The sequence below is a fragment of the Theropithecus gelada genome, unplaced genomic scaffold (genome assembly GCF_003255815.1).
Source record: "Theropithecus gelada isolate Dixy unplaced genomic scaffold, Tgel_1.0 HiC_scaffold_2583, whole genome shotgun sequence".
NCBI classification, from domain to species: domain Eukaryota; kingdom Metazoa; phylum Chordata; class Mammalia; order Primates; family Cercopithecidae; genus Theropithecus; species Theropithecus gelada.
The window spans coordinates 1-5,483 of NW_020259052.1; the positions used below are offsets into that span (position 1 = coordinate 1).

At 54.5% G+C, this 5,483-nt stretch overlaps 2 pseudogenes; both read right to left on the reverse strand.

Annotated features, from left to right (window-relative positions):
• Nucleotides 1–1,535: 1,535 nt before the first annotated feature.
• On the reverse strand, nt 1,536–1,654 carry LOC112617575 (annotated as a pseudogene).
• A 2,723-nt stretch (nt 1,655–4,377) lies between these two features.
• Nucleotides 4,378–4,496, reverse strand: LOC112617574 (annotated as a pseudogene).
• Nucleotides 4,497–5,483: the final 987 nt, after the last annotated feature.

A 5,483-nucleotide genomic window follows, 5' to 3' on the forward strand; every position in this document is an offset into this window, starting at 1 on the left:
GGAAGGAAGGAAGGAAGGAAGGAAGGAAGGAAAGAAAGGGAAAGAAAAGAAAGAAGGAAAGAAAGAGAATGGAACGAAAGAGAGAAAGAAAAGAAAGAAGGAAAGAAAGAAAGAAAAATGATAGAAGGAAAGAAAGAAGAAAGAAGGAAAGAGAGAAAGGAAAGACAGAAAGAAGAGAGAGAGAGAGAGGAAAGAAAAGAAGGTAGAAAAGAATGAAAGAGAAGAAAGAAAGCAAAAAAGCCTACAGCACCCGGTATTCCCAGGTAGTTTCCCATGCAAGTACTAACAAGGCCCGACACTGCTGAGCTTCCAAGATCAGCAGAGATCTCTCGCATTCAGGGTAGTATGGCCGTGGATGACGCAGAGGCACCTGGCTTCACAGGAGACCAGCACAGCCATGCCCACCAGCATGCAGTTGGCACCACCAGTCCAGTGACTCTGGGCTAGTATTGGGACCACTGAGCCACTCGCCCACAGCCTTCCCCCAGCTCCCGAGCTCCAGACTTTCCACCACTTCGGGATCACTGAAGACAGGGTGTCCTCTGATGCGTCAGGGCCCAGGACCAACGATCCTGGAAGCCCGTCCTGTCCTCCGCCCTGTCGCAGAGCTATTCTTTTGGATCCATGGCAACTCAGGAGTTTCTATGAGGCCCCGACTTGCCCCACCCAGCCAGAGCCGTCAGGACTGACCAATGGTGAACAGACAGCAAAGCGGAGTGTGGCCGTTTTCTCACAACACCAACACCCATGCCTCGTGCCTTTGGGGTCTGGCCCCCGACCTCCCAGGCTGAAGCTGGGCTCCTGGTGGAGTGGCAGCTAGGCGGAAGCAGTGGAATGTTGCTGCCCGGTGGTGCTTTTGTGGCGCACCAACAGAAGGAGCTCCCCGAGTGCATCAGGGGTGTAGGGGCACGATAAAGGGGGAGCAGAGTCAGGGGAGGTTGGGAAGCATGACGACAGTGGTGGAAGGGAGGGAGGGAGGAAGCCACAAAAGCCTACTACAGGCTAGGCGGGGTGGATCCCAGCACATTGGGAGCCTGAGGCATGTGGATCAAGAGGTCGGGAGGTCCTGACCAGCCTGGCTTACACGGTGAAACCCCATCTCTACTAATAATACAAAACATGAGCTAGGCGTGGTGGCAGGTGCCTGTAGTCCCAGCTACTCAGGAGGCTGAGGCAGGAGAATGGCATGTATCTGGGAGGCGGAGCTTGCAGTGAGCTGCGATTGCACCACTGCCCTCCAGCCTGGGTGACAGAGTGGGACTCCATCTGGAAGAAAAAGGAAGAAAAAAAGAAAGGCAGGAAGGCAGGAAGGCAGGAAGGCAGGAAGGCAGGAAGGCAGGAAGGAAGGAAGGAAGGAAGGAAGGAAGGAAGGAAGGAAGGAAAAGAAAGAAGGAAAGAAAAAAAGAAGAAAGACAGAAAAAAGAGAGAAAGAAAAGAAAGAAAGAAAGGAGAAAAGAAAGAATGAAAGAAAGAAGGGAGACAGAAGGGAAGAAAGGAAGGTAGAAAAGAAAGAAAGACATGGAAGAAAGAAAAAAAGCCTACAGCGCCTGGTATTTCCAGGCCGTCTCCCATCCAAGTACTAAACGGGCCCGACCCTGCTAAGCTTCTGGGATCAGATGAGATCGGGCGCGTTCAGGGTGGTACGGCCCTAGATGCCGGCAGAGGTGCCTGGCTGCCCCAAGAGACCGGCCCAGCCATGCTGGCCAGCGTCCAGCTGGCACCACCAGCCCAGTGCTGCAGGGATCAGATGAGGACCCCCAAGTCATTCACCAGCGGCCGTCTGCCAGCTCCCGAGCTTCTGAGCTCCCACCACGTCAGGCCTGCTTGGAAGAGGGAGGGCTCAGAGGCGTCAGAGCCCAGGGACTACGATCATGGGATGTTGTCCAGTACTCTGCCCTGTCACGGAGGTATTCTTTTTTTTTTTTGAGACAAAGTCTCGCTATGCCGCCCAGGCTGGAGTGCAGTGGCCAGATCTCAGCTCACTGCAAGCTCCGCCTCCTGCGTTTACGCCATTCTCCTGCCTCAGCCTCCCGAGTAGCTGGGACTACAGGTGCCTGCCACCTCGCCCGGCTAGTTTTTTGTATTTTTTAGTAGAGACGGGGTTTCACCGTGTTAGCCAGGATGGTCTTGATCTCCTGACCTCATGATCCGCCCATCTCGGCCTCCCAACGTGCTGGGATTACAGGCTTGAGCCACCGCGCCCGGCCTCACGGAGGTATTCTTTTGGATTCCTGATCACTTGGGAGCTCCTGAGAGGCCCCCTCTTGCACAACCCACCCAGAGTCATCACAGCTGGCCAAGGGCAAACAGCTGGCCCAGCCGCACATGGCCTTTTTCTCACAACACCCCCACCGGGTCGCTTGTCCTTACCAGGACAGTGCCGGTGGGCAAGAGGGCGAGGGGGTTGGGGGTTGGGTGATGGCACTGCTTTGCCCCAGGCTGGCACTATAGCCGGCAGACTGATCCCTGGTTATAAGGTCTGAGAGAAACCCAGACACAACCCACCACCATCGAGAGCAAATCCACAGCCCCACGCACAGACACACCCAGGCGCTTGCACATGGGAATCCACACATGGGCTCACACACATACACACACACACACACATGCACACACATGCACACACACGCAAACGGCTTGAAGGAGAGCAAGGAAGAGATGGATGGAGAGATTGAAACTGATGGTGAGAGAGAGACATTCGTCAAGAGATACAGGGGAAAGGGAGAGGGAAAGAGACAGACTGAAATTCAGAGAAAGAGAGAAAGACATAGAGACAGAGGGAAGGCAATAAAAATAGCAGGAGGTGCAGGGGAAACCCAGAAGATAGAGTGGGAGGGAAATAGAGAGTGAGAGAGATAGAGCCATGGAGAGGCAGAGCCCTGATCTGGTAGGCAGGGCCCTTTTGAGCAGGCCGGGATAGGGTGGAGGGGGCTTGGGGTGGGCCAGAACAGGGTGGCCAGGCCGTACATGCAATGGGAGCAATGGAGTGCTGAGAGGGGTGTTGCCTTGGCTTACTTGCTTGCCTTGGAGGTGGGTTTCGTAGGCTCCTTAATTTGTTGGCACCTCCCTGTGCTCCTGGTGTGGTGCGTTGGGCCTCTAGATTTGCAGAGTGCACCTGTCCGTTTGGGAGGAGCTGTGGCACTGAGTGTGGCCACGGTGCCCAAGGCCTGGATCTCTGGCATGTCCTCGTGACTGGAGTTTATATGAAGTTTGTGGCAACGGAATCCGGGTGCACAGGGACTGCTTTCCTGGTGGCTGGCAAAGCAATGTCCTTGTCCCGGATAAAGCGGCCCCTGCATTCTGGAGTGGAAGTCTTGGCTGGCGTGTGTGGAACCCGCTGCCCCTGCCCGCCCCTTCCCCCAGTTTGGAAGGTTGCAGTGGAGCCCGATGAGTGCATTGAATCACCTGGGCGTTCAGGGAGCAGGAAGGCAGCGCGAACGGCAGGGAACCTGCGCCGGCACTTTTATGGACCGTCTCCCTGCACTCCCGGGATGGACCTGGAGTCTTGGCATGGTGGCGGTGAAACGGAAGCGGTGGGAGGCTGCTGCCCAGTTGCATTTTCACAGTGGGTCCCAAAGAGGATGACCCTGGCTGTGGCAGGGGTGTTGACGGGCGATAAGGTGGGAGCAGGATCCGGGGTGATTGGGACACATGGTGACAGTAGGGGGAAGGGAGGGAGGGGCAAAGTCACAAAAGACTACAGCAGGCCGTGTGAGGTGGATCACGCTTGCAACTACAGCACGTTGGGATTCAGAGGACGGTGGATCATGAGGTCAGGAGATCCAGAACAGCCTGGCTAACACGGTGAAACCCCATCTCTAGAAAAAGTACAAAACATGAGCCCGGTGTGGGGGTGGGTGCCTGTAGTCCCCACTACTCCAGAGGCTGAGGCAGGAGAATGGCATGATCACGTGAGGTGGAGCTTGCAGTGAGCCGAGATTGCGCCACTGCACTCCACCCTGGGTGACAGAGCCAGACTCCATCCTGAAGAAAAAGAAAAATAGAGAGAAGAAAGAAAGAAAGAAAGAAAGAAAGAAAGAAAGAAAGAAAGAAAGAAAGAAAGAAAGAAAGAAAGAAAGAAAGAAAGANAAAGAAAGAAAGAAAGAAAGAAAGAAAGAAAGAAAGAAAGAAAGAAAGAAAGAAAGAGAGAAAGAGAGAGAGACAGAAAGAAGAGAAAGAAAGAATGAAAGGAAGAAGAAAGTGAGAAAGAAAAGAAAGAAAAGAAAGAAAGAAGGAAAGAAAGAGCAAGAGAAAGAAAGAAAAGAAGGAAAGAGGAAAGAAAGAAGGAAAGAAAGAGAGAAAATAAAGAAAGAAAGAAGAGAGAGAGAGAAGGAGAGAAAGGAAGGTAGAAAAGAAAGACAGACAAGAAAGCAAAAAAGCACACAGCACCTGGTATTCCCAGGCGATCTCCCATCCAAATACTAACCAGGTCCGACCCTGCTTAGCTTCCGAGATCAGATGACATCTCGTGCGTTCAGGGTGGTATGGCCATAGACCCTGGCATAGGCGCCTGGCTGCCACGAGAGCCCGGCCCAGCCATGCCCATGGGCGTCCAGCCGACACCACCAGCCAGGGGCCTCCGTGCTCATATCGGGACCGCCAAACCGGTCACCCATGGCCTTCCCCCAGCTCCCGAGCTCCCAAGCTTCCACCACGTCCAGCCCACTCAGAAAAGGGAGTGCTCTGAGGCATTAGGGCCCAGCGCCCACGATCCTGGAACCCCGTCTCGTCCTCTGCCCTGTCACAGAGGTATTCTTTTGGATCCCTGGCAGCTCAGGAGCTCCTGAGAGGCCTGCTCTTGCCACACACAGCCAGAGCCATCAGGGTTGTCCAAGGGCGAACAGGCGGCCCAGCGGCACCTGGACTTTTTCTCAAAACGCCAACACCCAGGCCTGCGCCTTTGGGGTCCTGCCCCCTGCCCTCCCAGGCTGGAGCCAGGCTCTTGGCGGGACAGTGGCTAGATGGAAGCGATGGAATGCTGCTCCCCGGTGGTGCTTTGGTGGTGCACCACCAGAAGGAGTTCCCCAGGTGTGTCAGGGATGTAGGGGTGCGATAAATGGGGAGCAAAGTCAGGGGAGGTTGGGAAGCATGGCGATAGTAGGGGGAAAGGAGGGAAGGGGGAAGCCACAAAAGCCTACTGCAGCCCGGGCACGGTGGATCACGAATATAATCCCAGCACTTTGGGAGCCTGAGGCATGTGGATTACAAGGTCAGCAGATCCAGACAAGCCTGGCTTACATGGTGAAAGCCTGTCTCTAGTAAAACTGCAAAATATGAGCCCAGAATAGGGGCGGTCGCCTGTAGTCCCTGCTGCTTGGGAGGCTGAGTCAAGAGAATGGCGTAAACCTGGGAGGCGAAGCTTGCAGTGAGCCAAGATCGCACCACTAGACTGCACCCTGGGAGTAGAGCGATACTCCGTCTGGAAGAAAAAGAAGGAAAGGAAGGAAGGAAGGAAGGAAGGAAGGAAGGAAGGAAGGAAGGAA